The sequence below is a fragment of the Mesoplodon mirus genome (assembly GCF_964341445.2).
Source record: "Mesoplodon mirus genome assembly, chromosome: 18".
Taxonomy (NCBI): domain Eukaryota; kingdom Metazoa; phylum Chordata; class Mammalia; order Artiodactyla; family Ziphiidae; genus Mesoplodon; species Mesoplodon mirus.
In genome coordinates, this window is record NC_138994.1 from 19,171,051 (window position 1) to 19,195,305 (window position 24,255).

Genomic DNA, 24,255 nt, shown 5'->3' on the forward strand with positions numbered 1-24,255 from the left:
AAATCTAAGTACAAGGGAATACGTGGCACACTCTCCCTTTGAAAAATTAAAGCACTGTTGTTAACGCTGAAGTCCCTTTGACCACTTACCTTAATTGCAGTCCTCTCCCCTTCTCTACCCATAGGTCAGTAATATAGCCGTTTTGTTGTGCATCTTTCTGGATATTTCTATACATTTATGTACTCACGTGGAAATGTGTATATTTCCACATATATGAAAATTATATGGTATCATACTATGGGGTTGTCCTATTCACTTTTAAAGATTACCTTTATTGAGATACAATTTACGTGCAACAAAACGTATTCAGTTTGCTCAGTTTTGACAAATATATACAACCATGCAACACAACTCCAAAAACCAAAGAACAATATAAAGTATCCTCATGACTATTTACAGTCGATCTCCATGCCCACCGCCAGCTCCAGGCAACCTCTGATCTGCTTTCTGTCACCACAGATAGTTTTGTCTTTTCTAGAATTACATATAAATGGAATCCTACAGCATGTACTCTTTGGTGTCTGGGGTCTTTCACTCAGCATAATGTTTTTTGAGGGGTATAATTGTTGCACACATCAGCAATTCGTCCTGAGCAGTGTTGAACAGAGTTTCATTATGTGGATATGCCACAAGTTATTTATCCATTCTGTTTGTGGATAAGTGAGTCATTTCTAGTTTGAGAGTTTGATGAATCAAGCTGTTAGAAACTTTAGCATACAAGTCTTTGGACATGTTTTCACATGTACATATTTACATTTCTAAATATGTAGAAGTAGAATTTTTGGATCATAATTTAAGTGTATGTTTGGCTTTATTAGAGACTGCCAGATTATTTCCCAAAGTGGTTGGACCATTTCACCAACAATGCATGAGTGTTCCAGTTGCTCCACTTCCTCACCAACACTTGGTACTAAGTATGTCTTTAATTTTTGCCATCCTAGTAGATATGTATAGTGATATCTCATAGTGATTTTAATTTGCATTTCCCTGATGAATAGTATTGTTGAGCACCTTTTCATGTGCTCCTTTATTTTGGTGAAGTGTCTGTTTAAATCTTTTTCCTTTTTTCCAATCGGATCGTCATACTATTGAGCTGTAAGAATTCTTTGTACATTCTGGATACAAGTCTTTTGTCAGATAAATGTGTTGTGAAGATTTCCTCCCAGTCTTGTCTTACCTTTTCATTTTCTTAATGATGTTCTTGAAGAGCAGAATTTCAAAATTTTTGTGACGTATAACATCAATTTTAAAAAATATTTTGTAGCCTAAGAAATCTTTACCTATAGGTTACAAAATTTCTTTTATGTTTTATTCCAGAAGTTCTATGGTTTTAGATTTGGCATTGAGGTCTATGATCCATTTTGAATTACACTGGAAATAAAAAGATGACAAGATTCTCTGTATTCAAGGAGTTCATGGCTTAATGTGGGAGATACATAAGTCAACCAACAATTATCATACAGTGTAGAAAGTGCTAGATAGAAGTGTTCACACAAACCTCACTTCCTTTAATTAAATTGCATAACTATAAGTGATTGCACATAAAAAGCTAATAGTACAGGGTGTGGTTGCATCTGCTTGGTGTTGATTGAGCTGTGTATGGTGTGAGGTAAGGGTCAAGTTTCACTTATTTGCATGGTGCTGCCCCCTGCTGCCCCATTCACTTTTCAATCCCTCCTAACTGGCTTCTAAACATGCTGTCTGAGATAGGACTCCCAGTACCGTCCACGCTGACAAATTGGCCACTCTTCCATCCTCATTTTCCTTGATGTCTCTGCAGGATTCCACCCCAAGCACCAGTCTTTCCTGAACCATCTCTTTCTTTACTTCCAGCCCATCATGGTCCTCTGTGTTTCCTCCCACCTCCGTCTCCTTGACTGGCACCTGTCCCCACCAGAGTGCAACAGTATGCTCACCTCCTCTCTGTATCTGTTTCTGTCCATCTCTTTGTCTCCCCTCTGTTTCTCCCGATCTCTCTCTCTCTCTCTCATCTCTCTCTCTAGGTGTGTCTCCTCCAGTCTCATGGCTTTACATATCATCCGTATGCCAAAGACACCCACATTATACCAGCACCAGCCCATATATAATTCCTGAACTCCCAAACTCTCTACCCACATCCATCCACCTCCACGTAGTTATCTAGCAGGCAGCTCAAACTTAGCATGTCTAAGGAAGGACCCCTGAATCCACTTCTTGCCCTCCTTTCTGCTCCCTGACCTCCTGAATCTCAGTAAATAGGACACATCTCCTGGCCGATGGGACACATCAGGCTTCTTTGGGCTGAGCACCATGGCTGGGGAACATTAGTCGGGCAAGCTAACTCTGGGCATGCACAAGTCTAAGGAAAGGGGATGGGGTCTCCATAACTTTGCTCCCTCCCCTTCTTTATCATCATTGTTTCGGGGCATCTTGAATTCCCTGGAAATGGACCAGCAAGCTCATGAGGCTGGTCTGCTTCCCCGATGGCACAGGCAACCTGGATGCTCTTGGGTGGGGATAAAGAGGAGTCAGTATTCTGAGTATTGACTTTCCTGAGTTCGATGCAGGAAAGAAACCCACCTCTTCTCTCCCCAGTCCCAACTCCCACCCCTCTTCACTGCCTTTTGAACTCCCACCCATCCATCAGAAACTGTCCTTCTAGTGAACCCGCCGGGACCACCGTGTGCCATGGTGGGCTTGCCCATCTCAGAACAGTTCTAGGCTTTGCCGTCTGCACCACTCACTCAGCACCAGGCAGCTCGTATGTTGTAGTCCCTTTTTATGTGCAGTCACTTAAATTTATGTGATTAAATTAAAGAAGGTGACGTGTGTGCGTGCCCACCTCTATCTAGGGTTTTCCACACTGTATCCTAATTGTTGACTGCCTCGTGTGTCTACCCTTTTAAGCTGTGAACTCCTTGCATACAAAGATGTCTGTATCCTTTATCTCCCATGCCTGGCATCCAGTAGGTGCCCAAGAACATTTGAACGCACGACTGTTGAAACGGTAATGCGCAAAATACTCTTGGAGCAAGGTGATGACGACTTTTAATGGTGCTGTTTACAAGTAACCTCCCCAGAGAGGACTGCATTGTCTTCTTCCATGAGCTCATCCCAAGATGCAGCCAGGTTCCCACACACCTGGTGGGCCATGCCTATACCTGCCGATTCACGTTAAGGAGACTCTGGTTGCCCCCACGTGTCCTGGCGTATCTCTTGGAAGGTGCAGCCAGAGCTCGAAGCCGGAAGCAGACCAGAAGGGTCCTGCCCTGCTCTGCCACTTACCAGCTGGGTAACCCAGACGGGTCCCTCATCCTGGTCCCCCATCTTGGTCCCTCAACCTCTTGGAGTCTGCTTTCTCATTTGAAACATGAGAGCTGGACAGACTGACCCCGAGGTGCCCTGGACAACCTCTCATCTCAGCACGAGGCTGTGTCACCAGCAGGGCCCAGGGAGGGCTGGGGTGTCCTATAGATATTCACAAATGCCACCTCTTCCACAAGAAGCCTGGGGAGAGGGAGGGCAGAGCAGGGGGATCAGTCCTCAAGAGCAGCCTGGCGGTGACAGAGAGGAAGCTCAGAGCAGAACCGATCCCCCTGTAAAATTCCAGACCGGCGGCGTGTGCCTTGGATAAAGTGCAGGTAATTGTGTCTTCAGCTGGCCTCCCCCGGCTCCCCGCCCCACCCCCTCCACCCTGCTCGGCGCTGACAGAGTTATAATAATTGGGTGCTTCAACTTAAACTCACCAGCTCCGGCTTCCTGAAAGGAATGTCGCAATTAGCCGTCCTCACCCTGTAATAAAGTGTTTAATATCACTTTCATGGTTCATATTACAGTCATTCAGGCCTGTCCCCTCGCATGCAGCCTGTCAGGCAGTGGGGCTGGGTGCCCACGAGGGAGCTGCCCTGCTGAACGGCTCGGCAAACAACTGCTCCAAAGGCCCAACAATTTGGGCCAGGCAGCTGGGGAATGATGCTGGGAAATGAAAAGGGCTATTTCTGCCCTCCCTGGCTCCAGAGGGCCAGTGAGGTCAGGGGCACAGGAGGGAGGGCAAAGGAAGGGTTGGCCCTCCACCAGCCCTCCAAGCTTCCCAGTGATGAACTTTTCCCTCTTCGGTGGGACGAGCTTTCATTCCACTGCTGGGCATTTTAAAAGAGCAGCAAGAAGGTGGAGGTGATATTGGGGTTGAATGGAAGATTCTGGACGCAGGGTCCGTACCTGTGCCTACCTGTCAGGGCAGGTCACAGACCTTGAATGGGGGAGGCTGGCTGTCTCTGAACGGTGGCAGTGGGGGCATGGAGGTGCTGGGGCCTCCGGCCACATTCACCGGAACAGTGGCCATTCTGGGAGGCACCTGGCCTGCTCTGGAAAGAGCAGCCCCCCGACAGCGGGGTACGGTCACCATCAGCCTCTCACTAATTCAGTCATGAATTTGCAGACATTTAATGAGCACTAACTATGGGCCAAGCACCAGGGTGAATAGAATATAGACCGTGCCTTCAAGGGACCAGACAAAAAATAAAAAATAATTGCAATACGTACGGTGGGGAATACAAGAGGTAGGCACAGGAGTCACCTGGAGGAGGGAAAGAGGCATCCAAGGGCTTCCTGGAGGCAGATTGTCTTTTTACAAAGGGGCCACAACATCATTTCTGTTTTGGATGCTTTCTCAGAGCCTTGCCACTCTCTCATTCAGAGATGGAGCCTGTGCCCTCCTTCCCCTGAAACTGGGCAGGCCCTTGTGACAACCTTGATGAATAGAATGTAGCAGCAGTGATGCTGCATGACTTCCAAGTTCATAAAAGGCCAATGAAGCTTCTGCAGTTGCCTCTCTTGGAATGTTTGTTCAGCAGATGCCATGTTGGGAGGAAGCCCAGGCCACACGGAGAGGCTGGCAGCCGGCATCATCAACTCTCGGACACGTGAGTGAGAGAGCCCTCAAGGGGACCCCAGCTCCAGCCACCACCTGACTGCAGCATAGAGAGACCATGAACAAGAACCAGCTATCTGAGCCCAGCCAGGCCCAGAACTGTGAGATATCGTAATACAATGATTGCTATTGTTTTACGTCACTACGTTTGGGGTGATTCACTGCACAGCGATAGATAACTAAAATACTGGTTCGTAAGGTACAACAGAGGCTGACCAGGTGGTGGGTGAGTGGTGTTCCAGGCAAAAGGAACAATACACGCACAGCACAAAAGCATAAGTTAGAGCCTTGTGATTAGAGACCCACAGGAGCTGGTGTTGTGGGAGTCTGGTACGCAGGGGGTTGGAGGGTGGGAAAAGCTTGCAAGATTGGACAGCGCAAGGGTGGGGCTTTAGTCCTGTACATCACAGGGAGTTTTTGAGGTTTTCAGGCAGAAGGAAGACCTAATCATCTCTGGAATTTGGGATGAGGACCAGTGGACAATGTAATGAAGAGACATAAGACTGATTCAAATCTCTGTTAACAGGCTTCCCTGGTGGCACAGTGGTTGAGAGTCGGCCTGACAGTGCAGGGGACACGGGTTCGTGCCCCGGTCCAGGAATATCCCACATGCCACGGAGCGGCTGGGCCTGTGAGCCATGGCCGCTGAGCCTGTGCGTCCGGAGCCTGTGCTCCGCAACGGGAGAGGCCACAAGAGTGAGAGGCCCGCGTACCGCAAAAAAAAAAAAAAAAAAAAAAAAAAAAAATCTCTGTTACCATCCACCCAAGTGCTATCTCTGGGTCAGACCCATAGGGAGGGTAGGAGGCTACTCCACAGATCTGTTCGAGAAAGACACACAGCAGCAGTGAAGATAGAAAAGAGAGCCCTGGGTATTTAAAGAATAAAATCAGTTTTATGGCCAGATGAATAAGGCACATGAAGGAGGAGAGGGATTTTGGAAAGTTCCTTGGATTTCTGAATTGTGAGAGCAAGAAGATGCCAGTCCCTGAGACAGAGGATAGAAGGACAAGAAAGTTTAGGCAGGAAGATGAAGGGCTTGATTTGGGGCACACTGATTCTTAAGTAGATAAAGGTAACCCACGGGCATCTGGATTTACAAATTTTGCAGCTCAGAAGAAAGGGCTGGGCTTTTAGTACAGATATGAGATTTAGCTGTCCCCTCAAGCCATAGGAGGGCCAAGGGCAAAATCCTGGAGAGAGCCGGTGTTTAAGGGTGGAGAGAGGAAGAGACAAGGAGAAGCAGTGGGACAGCTGGGATGTGGCCAGACGTCAAGGACAAGGATGGAGAGCACGCAGGAGGGAGTGGCCAGGATGCCACGCCATGCATATGGCGGCTTCCGGTTTCCAATGATGGTGGGGAAGACACAGCATTCCTCTCCAGGGAAAGAGTAGTTTGGAGGCCTATGTGTTAAGGCGGGCTTCCCTAACTGCGGAGGAAAAGGGCCAGACGTGAGGACAAGAAACACCTCTTGTCTGATGTGACTGGTGTGTAGAATGTGGGGCCGTGAGAACGCTGGAGGCCAGGTGCCCCGGCCACCCTGCACGGGCACCGTTTGACAGGTGAGGATACTGAGAGCCAGAGATGCAAAGTGCCTTTTGGTCTTTGGTCCAAAAGAGCTAGGAGGACCAGAGCCCCGGGTCCCAGCCTCCAGGGCCAATGTTCCCACCCAACTTTGCCACGAAATCCCAAGCGCAACATCAAGGCTGAACTTTCTCCCCACTAGGCTGGTCTTGAACTTGGGCTGATTGCTTTGGCTCCAGCTCCCCTCCCCCACCCATCCATCCTGCTTCCTCTGTTATCTCCGGCTTCAGTGGCAGCCACTTCCTCTCAGCCTTCATACGCTGGCGGGGGGGGGGGGGCGGGGGGGCGGGTTCCAAGGCTACATCCTTGCCCCTCCAGCCCACACCAGCTCGCAGAAGTACCCAGCAGCGGGTGACGGTGGGCTCAGGAAGGCAGGACAAGGAATGGAAGGCGGAGGACTGAGGTGGGCTTGGCTGAGGGGGGGCAGAGGGCAGGGGAGTAAGGGCATTGGGCGTGTAAAGCTGCAATGCTCTCCCAGGACGCCCCTGCACCTGCCTTGCCGCACCCCACCAGCCTGCCTCTACATTCCCTCCCCAGTACCTTGAAACCAGACCGCGTGAACGGGAGCCGGCAGGTGTTTACTTAGCGCCTCGAATGGGTTCCATTACAAATGCTCCACAATAAGATAATTATGTTAGAAAATAACAAACGTGTCAGTTCTTCTGGAAATATTTTTACTTCGAGCGCGGGAGAAACAACACTATTGTTTTTCAAGTGCATCTCTCCGCCTGTACATATTAATTAACTGCACTCCGGCTCTACCATCTCTCGGCATTTATATTATTCATAAATGTCTTGGAGCTGCAGAAACTTATGTACTCCCCTCCTCAGCTTGGAATCACTTTTAATTTCAAGTTCTTTTTTGACTAATTGCACTTGTGGTTTGTGCCTCCTGTACCAGCGAACTATTCCCTGGCTGTTGTTTCCCTCCATTCTTTTCCCTTCCTTCTCACCTTGCTTCTTCTAGGGTCTCTGACTTACAAAATCCTTGCCAGGTCCAAGAAAGGGGCAGATTTGGGCTTTGAGTGGGGAGGAGTGTCTTTAAGAAATTTGGGGAAATCACAGTGGTCTCCCCAGCCTTCTCCTGTTCTTCACTCTCCCCCTCTTTACAACTCAACCCTTTCCAGGAAACTGTCCAGAATTCTCCCCCCACCATTATTTCTTTACCTTACACTTCCCCTTGCACTTAAAAAAATTTTTTTAATAGACTTTATTATTTTGAGCAGTTTTAGGTTTAAAGAAAAATGGAGTGGAGGAAATTCCCTGGTGGCCCAGTGGTTAAGACTCTTCGCTTCCACTGCAGGGGGCCCGGGTTCAGTCCCTGGTCTGGGAACTAAGATCCCGCAAGCCACGCGGTGCGGTCAAAGAAGACAAAAATGGTATGGAAAGTACAAAGATTTCCCACCCCAATTTCTTCTGTCATTAACACCTGGCATTAGTGTAGTACATGTGTTACAACTGATGAACCGAGGTTGATGCAGAATTATTAAATAAGGTCCACAGTTTTCATCAGGGTTCACTCTTTGTGTTGTACGTTGTATGGGTTTTGTTTTGTTTTGTTTTGTTTTGTTTTTTGGGGGTTTCCTTTGCCGTACATGGGCCTCTCACTGTTGTGCCCTCTCCTGTTGCAGAGCACAGGCTCCGGACGCGCAGGCTCAGCGGCCATGGCTCACGGGCCCAGCTGCTCCGCGGCATGTGGGATCTTCCCGGACCGGGGCACGAACCCGTGTCCCCTGCATTGTCAGGCGGACTCTCAACCACTGTGCCACCAGGGAAGCCCCGTTGTATGGGTTTTGACACAAGCACAATGTCCTGTATCCACCAGTCCAGGGACATACGGAATAGTTTCCCTGCCCTAAAAGTCCCTCGTCATCCACCTGTTCTCCTCCATCCCCAACCCCAGAACCCCTGGCCACCACTGATTTTTTTTTTCACTGTCTCATACTTCTGCTTTTTCCAGAATGTCCTATGGTAGGGGTCATACAGTCTCTATCTATTTAAGATCCCCTGGCACTTTTTGATTTGAGTCTTAGTTTTTGAGTTGGTGGGGTGTGGAGTCGGCCCTTCACCCAAGCTTCAGACTCCCAGGGAACAGGGACCACGTCATTTGATGGATCTTTCTGGCTCTCCCTGGAAATATGTAGGTGTACAGCAGGATGCTGCAGGCTGGAGTGTTCCGGAGGGGACCCCCCCTGCACTGGATGGCTGGGCCAGATGGCTTTTAAGATCCGAGGTTCTGAAGCTAAGCCAGGTGGGTGGTCTCAGGATGACTTCCAGATGTCCTTCTGATCCTGATTAGTCTGAGGGGATAAGCGATGTTAAACCTCTGAGAGGAACTGGTTGTGACATAGTTAATTTACAGGGAAGCAAGTGGGTTGGTGATTATAGCTGAGCTTTCTTGTGTGTGACGTAATGGGGCACGTGGTTCTCGGGCTCTGGATGAGATTCACCATAGTCGCCCGTCCTCTCTCTCCATCTCCCTGACTATTGCCTCTTGACAACATCTCTGGAAAGGGGGCAATATTTCTGACCAAGCTAGATCTCTGCTCCATGATCCCAGGGAGCAAAGAGAAAACTGTTCTAGAAACAGCAGCCGTTCCTCCACATTTTGTTTTTAGCCGAAGTTGTGGGTCTAGAGAATCTAAGGGCCAAGAAGAAGCGTGGGTATCTGCCTGGTTCTGTGCTTTTCCCCAGATGATGACAAATCCTTCGGAGTTTAAACATCTCTGGAGACCAGGTGCGGTACTGTTCTTGACAGTCCGTTTCAGGACCTTCTCGTTGAGAAGTTCTTCCTGATTGAAATCTGTATCCATCATGCAAACACCGAAGTGTATTATTTGTTGCTTTGCTCCCTTTGGTGTAGAAACAATGGCTAAGTCATAGCTGATAAGACTTCTGGGAGGACTGTAAATCCAGGAATCCTACTAAATGGGTGGATCTGAGATACTCAGATTCTAAAAGTGTAGAGAAACCAGCTAAGACAAGTTTATTTGCAGAGTCTAAGTCCAGGTTGGAAGAGTTCTAGAGAACAGGGTGGTGAGCTCTGGCCCAAGGACACACGTGGTTCTCTCTCTACCCTGACCAACCCTCAGAGCCTCCTGGGTCAACACTGTTGGCCGAGTCCAGGAGACGACTCTACCTTACTGACTTGGGGATTTTTAAGCCTTTACATTCTAGGCAACTTCTCCAAGGGTTCTGTTCTCCCACTGCCATTTTTGTTTTCCCATAAGAAATTAAGTTCTGGTTGATGGCGGAGACAGCTGGAAGCAAAGGCTTTGGATCAAATGAATCTCGGTCAGTGTCCCCAGAGTCCCTGTATCAAAGGACATGAGGAGGGCAAATAAGGTCCTGCTACCCCACGAGTGCACACTGGTGTTTCTTCTTTGGGTTGGAGCGTCTGGATGAGGCTTCTTCCCACCCACGAAGACTGGATTACAAGTGGCAAGAATCCACCAGGGACAGCTTCTAGCTGAGCAGCTGCTGCAGCTGGGAGGAAGGAAGACCACCCCGCACCCTGGCGTGCGCAGCTCCGGCTGCCTGTCTGAAGCAGGGGCCCAGCTTGTATCCGCCCTTCTGGACCCCTGGCCAGTCCGAGCCTGACACCCTCCAGCTCAGCCTGGCTGGCTACTCTGCAGCCAGTTCTGGGAGGAGGTGTGGATGGAGGTTGGGGGAGTAGGGGTGGAGGAGCTGTGGCCCTCCCCATTGCCCCCAGTGCCACCCCACTCACTGGCAAGGTGAGGGGTGTGGTGCCCTGTCTGCTCTGCCCCCAGCCGGCCCTGGTTATAGTCTGGGTGCCAAGGCTGAAGCATCACTCGGATCTGCTTTTCTGTTCGCCCCTGCACGGCTGCTCGCCCAGCCGCCCACGTGGGTGGAGACCCGCTGGGAGCAGCATCTCATTCCAGAGCAGATGGACGGGGACCCAAGCGGCAAGCAGCGTGCGGAGTCACCCTGTTGTGGGCATGGCCACTTTTGGATTCTAGGGTTTTCCCGCTGTGCTGCAGAGGACAACCCCTCAGCTCTGAAGCCCCAGATCCTTGAACTCAAATCTGACTCAGCTACTTATGGGTTTTGTAGATTTCAGGCAATTTTGATTCTTCGACCATCAGTTTTCTCATCTGTAAAGTGGGAGTAGCCGACCGGCCTTGGAAGGATGTTGTGAAGATAAAACGGAATGCTGTCTGCAGAGTCTCTAGGTGAGATCTTGGTACGTAGGAGCTGCTCAAAGAGTGTCTGTTCCTTTGGACTCCCTTCTTCTGAGGCTGAAAGGGCGCCTCTGTCTTCTGTTCGACCCATTGCCCTTTTCTCCCCTCTGCCTGTCTTTCTCTTTCCTTCTCTACTCTTATCCTACAGCCTTTGTATTTCACTGAGCAGTATAGTTTTGCAGCTATTTTCATTTGCTTATCCAATAAATGTCCATCAGATGGTTACTCCGCAGCTGGCCATGTGCTAGGCACTGGGGTCACACCTATGAGAAAGACAGACATGCATACTGCCCGTTCAGAACTGATAGCCAAGAGAGGAAGAAGAAAGGAGAAGGGACTTTGAATTCCTTATCATGGGACAACAGCCCCTCTGGCAGGGCAGCTCTGCTTTTATCCATCTTATAACTCGGGATTGCTAGCGAGTTCCTTAAGTTCTCATTTGAAAAAGAGTTTCTTCCGCTAAAGCGATAACTAAACCACAAAACAAAAACAAAGCCCTCCAAAATACTGAAGCCAGTGACTGAGACAAGGAACCAGCCACTGGCCCAGTGAGATTCTGTGAACTGCCCACTGGCCCAGCCCAGCTTTTAATCAACACTGAGCAGTAGAGAGGTCAGGCTCTGTTTTCTGACCGAGCAGGGCTCTGGGGTATGGATTTTCTGCTGCTGAATACGAGTGATTTGGATGCTTTGAATAGCCCACCAGAAAAAAACAAAACAAAACAAAATCATGTGCTAACATTTTAAGAAAATCAATCGCCTGGATGTTAGGCTTGGTATTTACCATGGGTTGAACTGCCCCCTCTCCCTGCCAAAAAAGATACATTGAAATCTTTACGCCTGTATCTTGTGAACTGACCTTACTTGGAAATACGGTCTTTGCAGATGGAATTAAGTTAAAATCAGGTCATACTGGATTCGGGTGGGTGGGTCCTAATGCAATGACTCATGTCCTTATCAAAAGGACATTTGGACACAGACAGACACACAGAAGGCCATGTGAAGAGGGAGGCAGAGACTGGAGTGATGTGGCCACAAGCCGAAGAACACCTGGGGCCGCCAGAAGCTGCAAGAGGCAAGCACGGAGCCTCCCCTGGAGGCTTCGGACGGAGCACGGCACTGCTGACACCTTGATCTTGGAGTTCTCGCCTCCAGAACTGTGAAACAATAAATCCCTGGTGTTTTAAGCCCTCCAGTTTGTGGTACATCAGGACAGCCCTCAGAAACAGATACAGTATCCTTTTGTGAAACGTCAGGCTCCCAGTCCGAAATGTCACCATGGACAGTATCCCAAAAGAGCGGAAGTATCTAGGAGCAGGTAGGTCCTCCATAGGCAGGGGCAGCATTTGTCCTAAGAACCCATCAGGGCTGTAGTCACTGGGGCTAATCACATCATCTGGGCTGTCGCTCCCTCTGGGAACTTGGTAGGATCGTGTACCCCACCTGTTGGGTCTCGTCACGTGACCTGCTTTGGCCAGTGAAATGTGAGCAGGAGGATGACTGTCATTTCAGGGCAGAAGCTCTAGGAGCTGGCGCACGCTTCGCCATGTTCCCTTTTCCCTCTGCTGTGAAGACGGCAAGTTTCCACACGGTGGGTGGTCCGGCAGCCTGGCTCCCAGATAGGTTGGCGACAATGGGGGGCTGAGCCCCAGCTTGGCTACATGGGCGTGTAAATCAGGGGAGACATACCCTTGTGTTTTTAATTGACTGAGGTTGAGGGGTTGTTTGCTACAGCAGCATAACCTATCCTGTCCTGGCTAAATAACCTGGCTCTACCCTGGCTGGGGAACATTCAAAGTCCCAAGGTTGGGCTTCCCTGGTGGCACAGTGGTTGAGAATCTGCCTGCTAATGCAGGGGACACGGGTTCGAGTCCTGGTCTAGGAGGATCCCACATGCCGCTGAGTAACTAGGCCTGTGAGCCACAACTACTGAGCTTGCGCGTCTGGAGCCTGTTCTCCGCAACAAGAGAGGCCGTGATAGTGAGAGGCCCTCGCACCGCGATGAAGAGTGGCCCCCGCTTGCCACAACTAGAGAAAGCCCTCGCACAGAAACGAAGACCCAACACAGCAAAAATAAATAAATAAAATTAATAAACTCCTACCCCCAACATCTTCTTTAAAAAAAAAAAAAAAGAAAAGCCTGCAAAGTCCCAAGATTTAACAGGATGACTTGAGTATGGCTGTTTTTCAAAGCAAGAGTTACCAGGTCCTCACCATGGTCATAAATAAATCTCCAATGAAGATCACGCTTCCTCTGATTTTAAGGGATAGAGCTAAATATAAATCCTGCAAGGCAGTTGCAAAATGCATCCTTAGGTAACAAAAGAAATTAATTTGGAATATAGAACTATTGGGATAGGAACCCCTTCTGCTGGGTAGGTGGTAGGCACACCTACCCAACACAAGTCACTTTGTTTTAGACTAGTTATTCTTAAGCTAGTTGTTCTGACAGTAGTTAAGTAATAGAAGCTGCTATCAGTTGGGTCCACTTCTGTCCTGTGACAATGAAGTGATAACAAAGCAAAAAGGAAGCTACTCACCCTTTTTCTATTTTCTATAAGAGGAGGGCATAAACTGAGATAATCCAAAAGGAGTCTCACATCATTAAGATATATTTTCAAAAGGAAGAGGCCAGAGCACAATCTTCTTTTCCATTGCTCAGAATTGTCCCCAGATCTGCTGGGTGAGTATTCACGTTGCGTCTGACACTTAGACTATGACCAAGCCGCCTCCATTAAGCTCATAACTGTTGGCCAGTTACCAACTTCCATGAAGTCAGAAGTCACGGCAGGTCAATAAAAGCTCCAAACAATCTGAGGTTCTTCTTATTAGATTTCCCCTCAAGATGAAAAAGGGTGTCAAAAAGTGATCCAGTGGTTTATCAACAAACTATTGAAAATTATTTATTGATCAATAAGCCGTTGACACCCCTTCTGCCCCGCTGGGACAACTACCAGTTTGAGAAACCCAGATTTATAGTGTATCTAGCAACCTATTAAACCTGTAGTTTTGGGGAGAGTCGTAAATAGACACTTAAAATGGTAGAGACAGAATTCCTATATCCACTCATACGCTGGCAATAATGAAGATGAACAGGTTGGCATCAAGTCCCTGACCAAATCCGATCCAAGGTAACAAAGTTCCCTGATCTGCCCTGTTATTTCTTAGTTATAGCTTCAGCTGGAGACACATTCAAATTAGGTCATTTGGGGGAGGGTTTGCTTACAAGGGGATTAATTTCCAAGGTGAGGGCAAGTGGAAGCCAGGATTCAGGGATGGATGCAGTGGAGCTGTGACCACCCCAAGCTGAGAGGACAAGGGGAGGGGCCAGTCCACAGCTCAGGAGGGAATCTCTAGGGCAGAAGCTGTCACGAGAGGAGCAGTGGCCTTTGGTGGTGGGACCTGGGCACCCTGAGCTGACCCTGCAGGGTGGCAGCCAAAGCAATGAAGACCTGGCCTTATTCTCCATCCCTTTGATCTGTGGCCAGGACTCCATCAGCTGAACCCAGCTGGAAGCCACAGAGCACGGGAGCCCGTGGATGTGGTCCATTCGGGTGAGCCTCCCAGGGCCCAGAGCAGGGTGGCCAGAGGAAACTCCCCCCACAGAGGGCAGGCCCTCTTCAGGAGCCACCAAGGTTTGGGGAAGGGGCGCTGGAGTCTCTACACCCCTCCCTGGCTGGGCTCAACATTCAAGATTTGTCAAAGGGCCACGGTGGTGGCTCACACGTGTCCCTTGGTGACCCCCAACTTGGAAGTGAAAGTGTGGGCTGGTCTGGGAGTTTCTTCACTGACATGTATATGTATTTGGGAGAAAAGAGGAAATAATGTAGAGAGGAAGAGCTGATGGCTGGGTGGGAGGGAGGGGGAGAGAGCACAAGCATGGAAGGGTGAGAAAGAGAGAGAAATCTCACAGATTTTAAATATAGGAGTATAAATAGTTGAAAATCTGGGGAGCTGTATATGTGCAGAAAATGCAGATTGGGGTTTTGAAGTCAGATACCAGAAGAAGAAATGTTCATTCTCTTGAAATATTGTGAAGGGAAGACTGTCTATTAAGGAATCACACACACACACACACACACACACACACACATATGCACACTGTTATATAAGTATAAAAAACAATGACACAGACACAGAAACATGTGCAATGATACCCAAACATAGAGACATAGAAATACATTAAAATACATACAAGGAGCTGCCTTTTGCCCTAAGGCATCCATCCATCCATTCATTCACAAATATTTATCGTGTGCCCCCCCTGTGTGTGAGGGACGCTGCTGGGTTACGAGGATACAGTGGTGAACAGGACCACGGGTCATCTCCTAAGTGAGCTCATAGCCTACTGACGTGCTGAGACATAATCCCACAGAGGCACGGAGCTAGAGGAAGAGGCTGCTAAGGAGGTGGGCTAGGGAGTCTAGACCACAGTGGACTCACACGTACTCTGAAGTCTTTGAAAGGAGGTGAAAGGTTTGCATATTTGTCACTGTCTCATTACCATGGTACACTCAATTCCTGAGCCATGAAGATGAATGAATGAGTTCAAGAATGAACGAATAAGTGAGTGAATGAATGAATGAACATCCTGCCAACTAGCAACAAGGTACACATGGCCTTGGGCTGCCCAGATCTCCAACATTCTATTCCATTCCTGGAGAAGAGGCGCCCCCAAGGCGCTCAGCTTTGAAAGGATCAACCGAGGAAGGTGACTGGTCTTTCCAGCTCAGCCAAGCTACCTGCCAGCCTCTGAGCCTCTGTGATTGTGGGTGGGGCGGGGGAACAGGCTGCAGCTTGAAAGCCAGACTCTCTAATGAGCTTTGCAAACCTGAGGTCCCTTCCTCTGGACCCAAAGGGATGGAGCTTATTCCTTCCTCCATTCTGGAGGAACCCCACCCTCATGCGATCTTGTCTGGGGTTCTAAACTCTTTGCAAAGCCTGGTGGCAATCCTGCCAGCTTCGGAAGTAAAAGATGTAGGTAGAAGGTGGAGGGAACGCCTTGCTGCCCCCCGCATTACTATGGAAAGGTGAGCACTGATTATTGTCAGCAAGAGTGGAGCCTGGGGATGGAGAAGCGCGCTCTACTGAGGCTGTATTCCCACCCTTCTCACTGTGTGTGCATGCATGTGTGTGTGTGTGGGTGTGTGCGTGCACGTGCACCTATGCACGCAGGAGTTAGAACAGGGCCAGCCTGCAGCAGCTGCTGCGAGGACCCATCTGTATCCCTCAGACCGGACCACTCTGTGATCCCTCGCCAACCTCTGACGGCCAGTATCTGCATGTCTCGGCCGGAGGGCTTTTGCCACAACTGCGTAAGGCGACAGGAGCACAGCAGGCCAGGAGAGCTGAGGATTGAATACCCTCTGCGAGCAGTCCTTAACCAAGGACTCTTGGGAGTTGGTGTTTAAACCCCTGGGCGACCTCATCCTCTGGTGGGGGCGGGGTGGATAACTCTGAGGTGTGTTCCCAGTGTCTCCTGGAGTTTACCTACACCAGAGAGAGCTGGTCTCACACCGGGGCAGCTGGCTTCCTAGAACACTGCTTACTGGTCGCAGTCCTGTCCCTGTGCCCCTTCCCCATGCCCTCCCCACCCCACCAGCGGTCTCTGTATCTCCCAACTCATCTCCGAGCACCTGAATCCTTTTGGGGAACCCAAACTAACACATATGCAGACCTCGCTCCTTGCAAAGTCAGATGGGCCCTAGGCTGATACTGACAAGACCCTCCTTGGGCAAGGTCAGCTTCCCCAAGGAGCCAGCCTTCACGGGAAGGACTAATGAGACGCTCCTTCAGGGGGATGGGTTATGTCTGAGAGGAGACAGAGAGGGCTGCTCTCTGTCCTAAGATGTGAGGTTCGAGTCCAGGCTGGAAGAAGTTTTCTGGGGTCCCCATCCTTTTCACCATCATCCCAGACCCAAGAGCTACCTCCTGGGACCAGGTACTAAATGCAGTGACACAGCCAGCTGGGGCTCCCCATGGCCTTTTTGAGGTTCTTCTTGGTGGTCTCTGGGCAGAAGGAGGAAGAAAAAACCAACCCCAGGGAACATCAGCGAGAAAGCACATGGGCTTTTTGGGGGGTGTTTTTTTGCGACTCAATCTCTCAGTAACCCAAAGAGGCAACCAGTTACCAAATGCATATTAATATCCATTGATATTTAATATAGAGGGAAGAAAAGGCTTGGCTTTTTTTAAGAAAGAGACTTGGTTAGAAGGCAGTTGGTTAAGGTTGAGGGGGAGGGTGGGGAGATGGGGGTGGTAACTAAAGTGTACAGGGTTTCTTTTGGATGTGATGGAAAAGTTCTAAAATTGACTATGGTGATGGTTGCACATATCTGAGAATATACTAAAACCACAGAATCTTACACTGTAAATGGGTGAATTGTATGCTAGGTGAACTGTATTTCCAGAAAGCTGTTTACAAAAAGGGCAGTTGGGTGTAGAAGGAAGGAAAAGTATAGCTTTGGGGCTGGATAGACACGGCTTTGAGTTCCAGCTTTACCACTTCCTAGCTCCGATGACAAGACATTTAACCTCCTTGAAACCTCAGCTTCTTCGAGTGAAAATACTTAGGGTTGTTGAGTCGATTTAAGATACCGTATAAAGCACTTTAAAACTTCCTGGCATATAAATAGTAGTTAGTTTTAATAATTTTAATAATAATAATTAGCAGCTGAAAATTATACCGAAGCTGCTACTAGAAATTACCATTGCATATTAAATTTTCATTCATTAGAAGAGGAGGTAATTAATACAAAAGGAAGTGATCCTTTCAAAAGTATTTTTACCTAGCAACTTAGTTGGTTTAAGAACTGAGTAAGAAAAGGGCTGATAAAGAGACTCAGCCTGATCATAATCTGTCTTTTATTTATTTATTTTTTTTTGCGGTATGCGGGCCTCTCACTGTTGTGGCCTCCCCTGTTGCGGAGCACAGGCTCCGGATGCGCAGCCCCAGCGGCCATGGCTCACGGGCCCAGCCGCTCCGCGGCATATGGGATCCTCCCAGACCGGGGCACGAACCCGTATCCCCTGCATCGGCAGGCGGACTCTCAACCACTGCGCCACCAGGGAGGCCCCATAATCTGTCTTTTAAAGATTAGGACCTCAAAGGGAAATGGTCACCAATGAAGGGGCCAGTGGTGTTAATACCAGAAGAAAAATCATTTCTCTCCAGTCTGGGAAATAGGTAGGTAACACGGGGTGATCGGCTTCTGATGACAATAAGATGAGTGGGGTTTGGGTGCTGAGGCAAAGCCAGGACCCAGACAGTTTCCTTGATATTAGCAGACTCCTTGATATTGAAACTCATGGGTCAGAGACACAGGACAGTTTATCACAGCAAGAGTGGTAGCCAGAGTGGCATTGTCATTGTTTTTGCATCTGTTCCTCAAGCCACAGCTCCCACAATGCAATGCAAAGAGGGCCAGGTGACACCTGGGCATACACAGTAGGGTGTGTTACAACAGAGGAACCTTGAGCTTAGGGAAGCTGAATCTTTTATAATGGATAGTAAGAATGCCTGCCCTTGGCTCCAAGAGGGTGACATATGGCTTCCAATGCTGTTTACCATGCAAGCATCCTTACAAAGATCAGAACAAAGGCAGTCTGCATCTCTGCTTGGAAGATAAACAGAAATGTGATAGACCCAAAGAAGACCGTCTCCCAGTACTCAACAGCTGTGTCTTCATCTCTGAGCCTCAGTTCCTTGATCTGTAAAATGGGGATAATACCCATCTGGCTGGAAAGACTAAATGAAATATCAGTGTAGCCTTTCAAGCACAGTTCCTGGTACACAACAGACACTCAAGAAATGTCGGTTATTTCCTCCTGCTGCCTCCCCCTTAACTAAATGATAGTTTGGTGAAGACTTTATTCTCTATGAATCCCACCCCTTCCTACCAACTCACATTAGAATCCATAAAATAATATCCATATGAAAACTTTGCCACCATTATTTTGTTTCAAGATGGCAGCCTACCAGCCAAATAGAATGTTAAGTGTGCCCTGATCCCATTAGCACAGTATCAAACTTGATCAATTTCAGCCCAAAGACTCACCATTAAATAATTCAAAAATCCCAAATCCTCCAGCTCAGCAGTTCTCACTTTGCTGCATTTTTAAGTCATTGGGGAGCTTTTTAAAAAATTCCACTGCCTCCAATACTAGTGAAATCTTACTCTCTGGGAGTGGGACTCGGGTACCCATAGTTTGAAAAATTCTCTGGGTGATGCCAATACATAGCCAGGGACAGAAGTGTTGCTCCCGGTCTCACTCAGATTAACTAGAAGAGTTTGCATGTGCTACTTCGCAATTCTTAAGCTGTTTCACTGGAGTGTAATTGGTATAACTCCGAAAAGGTCACCAGGCATTTGCAAGTGCTTCACTGAGCCCAGCGGGGAGCTGTGGCCTGGGCAAGGGGAGTGGGCACACAGAAGAAACTGAAAGGGGGGGTCGGTGGTCCATTCTCTAATAAAAGATAGGGGAGTGCCCCAGAAATTTGGAATTCTAAGGAACCTTGAGAACAGGGCTCTATACACTCTGAGCACCCAAAGGATGCTTTAAAATGGTCTCAGGATTCTGGGCTCCACCCCCCAAGCATCAAGCATTCTGCACGCACACTTCAGCTTGAAAATAGCTTTAGTCTTTCCTTGCTCCCCAGCAGACTAGATTATAGGATTAACTCTTCATCTCCTGGCTGGGCTATCGGGAATCCTTTCTCCTCTCTTTCCTTAGGTATAAACAATCAATAAAAAAGATTTTTCTCGCTTTCTTCGCCCACTTTTCTTTGGAGTTGTTCTAGGCAGTTGCTTTGGGTTTTTGACAGATCCTGAAGGAGAAGCTAAGGCAAGGTCCAGCACCGGGGACCAGGCTCGGGCCCCCTCTGTCGCCTGCTCTGGGGTTACGCGATGCCGCAGGCTTCCTCTGCCTCTCATTCTGTCTGTGGTGAGCAAAGGTGCGCAGGAGGGCTTTGGGGCCTCCAAAGTCAGAATTTTCCATTTGCTTTGAGCTGGTTTTCAATCCCCCTCACTCATAAACATGCAAATTACTCAGGTAATTGGGACACCTGAAGTCCCACGGAGCCTAATTTGTCTACATAATGCAGGCTGCAAGCAAATTACCTGAAACTCAGGTGAAAGTGGGCTTTTCAGACCAAGGAGAGCCTGCTGTCCAGAGCCTTTGTTTCCACAGGGAGGCTGCATTCTCTTGGAACGTGGCGGGAACAGAAGGGACCAGAGACACTTAGGGGAGGTGGAGGCACCGCTTCCCTATCACTGAACTAGCAGCCGTGGTCCCAGCTGAGGCTAGCTCTGAGAGCCACTTGGCAGGGGGCCTCCTACAGAACCCAGACTGAGGAGGGAGCCCTGGAGCCTGATTCTGCTGGATGTGGGCCCACGAGCTGACCAGGGCAGTCTCCCTTTGCGTCACACCATCAGAAGGTGCAGGGTAGGCTGTGGGAAATGGCTCACTGGGGGAAACTGAGTCCCTCCAGGACTCAAGAGGCTTTTAAATCGTAGCTGTTCCGGGCAGGAGTGTGGGGCAGGGGCTTTGGGAAGGCTGTCTGGCTTCCATAGCGGAGCTAGGGCCACGTCAGAGCAGGCGAGGTTAGGCAAGGCTGCAGCCTTCCATCTGCCCCTCCTCCATTTCCACTCCCTCCCTCCCTCCCCAAGTTCCAGGTAGGGTGATGGCATAGAAGCTAGAGCTTTGTGCTTCCCCTCTTCCTGGGTACCTGCTGCGCCCGTCCTACCCACCTGAAGGCTCACAGGCCTCCACGAGTGACATCACAGGCCTGTCGCCACGGAAACGGGCAATGAGGTCAAGCAGCGGGGATGGGGGTGGGAGTGGGGGGTTGGGGGTGATGGCTTCAGGCAGGGAAGGAGGGGCGCTGAGATCTGGGGGGCCAGGATTGTGGGAATGGAGCCCAGGGGGGGATTAGATTTGACACCTGACATCCGGAGAGCTGAAAATGCAGCCCACGACCTTCCCCAAACAGGGGCAGATCCGGAAGGCAAGGCCGCCGCTGGGAGGCGAAGATGATTGGTCACTTCCTGCAGAAGCCGACCCCTGCCCAGGACCACCCCCCAGAGCCTGATTGTCCATTCGGAGCTGGTTCTACTTGTCATTTGTTGGCTCAAAGGTCGGAATGGACTTCTTAGAAAGACAAACTTCCTCTGGTCGTTCCTTGAGGACTCAGCTCTCAAAACCAATTGGCCCAAATCTCAGCCCAGTTTGGGCTTTACATTCCCACTGGGGGTGGGCGAGGCTCACAGGGGAAGGGCAAAAGGAGCAGCCAGAGACCAGGGCCATGTGTCCGGAGGGCCAGGGGCCAGGCTGTATCGGAGACAGGGGGACAGGGAAGCTGATGAAGCCCCGGGAGGCAAGGAGAGAGGGCACTTTACAAATCAACAGCTCCCTCTTAATAATTTTTTTTTCTTTTTTTTTTGCGGTACGCGGGCCTCTCACTGTTGTGGCCTCTCCCGTTGCAGAGCTCAGGCTCCGGACGCGCAGGCCCAGCGGCCATGGCTCACGGGCCCAGCCGCTCCGCGGCAGGTGGGATCCTCCTGGACCAGGGCACGAACCCGCGTCCCCTACATCGGCAGGCAGACTCTCAACCACTGCACCACCAGGGAAGCCGAACAGCTCCCTTTTAAAACTGGAGTTTAACCTCCATTAGGTTTGCTTTCGAATTTATTAGCAGTTTCATTTCCTTGGGTAATAATTCATTATCTCATTCCAAAGCCTGGGGAGCAGTGCTGGCCCACAAGTGGCATTTACCTTCCACAAGTTTAGGTGATGCTTTTTTAGCTGTGTCATCTTCAGATCACTCTCAGCCCTGGCCCCATACTGTTCCTGCATCCCCATGTACCCCAAGGAGGATGTCGACGCCTCCCTAGGTGCAGGCTGACTGATGTGGCCTTAGAGGGGTGACCCTCCCCTGTCCTCCCCCTCCCACCCCCCAGCACTCCAGCCCATCTGTATTCTGATGCTATTTGCATCAGGCTCTCTTTGGGGCCCGAGCCTCTCTCTCTTGTGAAAGGAGACAGCTGCAAGCTGCAGGGAGATAGAGCTGTCCTGTTGGAGTCAAGATAACTGCTGCTGGGAGGGAACCCAGTGGAGGATTGGAGGGGGCCCCATGTGTCAGCTTAACGGGAGGATCTGAAAAAGCTATTTCAATCCCGTCTCCAAGTGGGAAACTGGCAGATGCCCTTCTGTGGAATGAAAGTTTTTCTCTTCCTCTCCATCCTTTCTGCCAAGGAAGAAAGCTTGATTAACAAGGGGCGTGAGGATGCTTTTTCACTTAGAAAAAGTCCTTTTCACAAATCCTTTCTCTCCTTCCATCCCAGAAAAGACCACATTGTAACGCCCAACATGGCAGGCTGGGGATGAGGATGGGGCCCTCTCCCCATCACCAGCCAAAGCCCCTTCCTCCATGTGTTGGTCCATTGCTGCCTTCTTTCAGCACCTACTGTGTTCCAGACACTGGACACTAGATATAAAAATACAAGAGCCAATGTGGTCCATACCCACAGAGCTTACGGTCAAGTGGCATGTTTTTGCTGCTTGGCAAGTGACCTGGAATGTGTGGGAAATGGTGAGGAGAGAGGGGTTCTTCTCCGTTAGTAATCTCCTGTATTACAGTACAATTGGCTGGGTGCTTACTCTGTAATGAGAGGTTCCCGATTCACCTCTCCCAGTCTGTGCAGCGGGAGGTCAGCACCACCTTTGTGGCTCCATTCTACAGATGGATATGTGGAGACTCACTGGATCAGCAACATGAGTCCAGGTCTGTCTCCACAGCCAGACTCCATCCTCTATAGCATCGGGGCCCAAACTTGCTGCATGGTGGAACCACCTGATGCCCAAGGCCAATAAATCAGAAGCCCTGGGAGTGGGACTGGGCAACAGTATTGGTAAAGTGCCCAGGTGATTCCGACACGGGGCCACGTTTGAGAATCATTGCCCTACAGTCTTCCTGCTCAAGTGTGGGCTGGGACCTCAGCCTCACCTGGGAGCTTGTTAAAAATGCTGGCTCTAAGCCCCACACCAGGACTGATGAGTCAGAATCTGCATTTAACAAGATCCCCAGGTGACAGTTAAGTATCTTGCCCGAGCTATGGAAATCCCCTGTAGAGGTGTAGCCTCGCCACCACTCCTCCCTGCTCTATCAGCCCTGCTGTGCCATATATGGGGTCACAAGTTCCCAGGATAGGAGAGGCATCTTCCTCCTGGGTCAATCATCAGCTTGCTCCAAATCAGCCCCACAGAGAAGGGGAGAAAAGGGGTAGGGAGGGGAGAGGGGCCCTCCAGACCCAGCATGCAAATCACATGCAAATCAGCATCCTGGCACCTTTTGGGATCGGGGCTGGGGAGACTCTTGCAACCCTGCAGGTGAGATTAAAAACTGACGGTAAGGTTGGGGTCTGCCAGCGCCCCAGAATCTCCTCCTCCAGGTCATCAGCTCCCTCGGGCCCAGGCCTGGCTACCGAAGCGCCCCAGGCTCCTTGCTGCCTGTGCCGGGCGTGTCTTGGCCAACGCCCCCATTCCCTGATCTTCCTTACTCAAGCCGGCAGATGTGACTGGACTGGGGGCTCTTGGCACCTCGAGCATTTGGGTCCTGTTTGTCAGAATTGTAGCATGATGTCAAGGCCTTAATGGCTCCGTGGTTCCTTCAGATTGGCTCGCCTGTTAGTGGGCAGCAGCTGTTTTCTGGGCTGCCAGGAGGAAGGGCGGGGATGGAGGAGAGGCTGAAGAGCTGCCCACCTTGTTCACCTCAGTTGGGGGGGGGCCCAGGCCACGGGTGGGACGGAGCAGGGTGGCACTCCTGAGCCACAGGGAGCTGCCCAGGCCAGAGATCGGGTCTCCAGCCCCCGAGGGCCGCTCTATGGCAGATTCCATCCCGACTCTGTGATCAGCTGGCTGAGTCCGTCTGGACCTCTTAGTTGGGTGCGTTTCTATCATCTCCACAATATGCATCACACATCCGTGGTCTCATCTGCCTGTCAGACGCCTTTCCCAGCCAGTTTCATCCTCCTCCTCAGATTCCTCCTGCTACAGTTTCTATCCCCACATTGGCTTCCAAAAGCAATGGAGAAAGCAGAACATTGAAAAGGACACCCAGAGGTCAGAGTTCAAGACCAGCTCTGTCACTTCCAAGTCACGTGGCCTTGGGCAAGTCATGTACCTTGTCTGGGCACTGGTAATTTCATCTTCCAAAAATGGGAAGAATGAAGCTGGCTTTGCTGAGCTGTGATGAAAAATAAAGTGATACCTGTGTGAAAGCTCCTAACACAGGGGCAGGCGCATTGTGAGTGCTCACCTCTGGCTCTAGTTCTAGATTTATGCAAATAAAGTCTGAGTTTGAGTGATCCTCCAAGTGTGGTCCCCATACCAGGACCAGGGGCATTGCCACCAGGGAGCTTACTAGAAACACATATCCTCAGGCCCTGCCCCAGACCTACGGAGTCAGAAATGCTGGGCGAGGTCCAGCAATCTGTTCTAACAAGCCCTCCAGGGTGAGAACCATGGGTGAGACCACTCAATGCTACATCTATTAAGCCATAAAT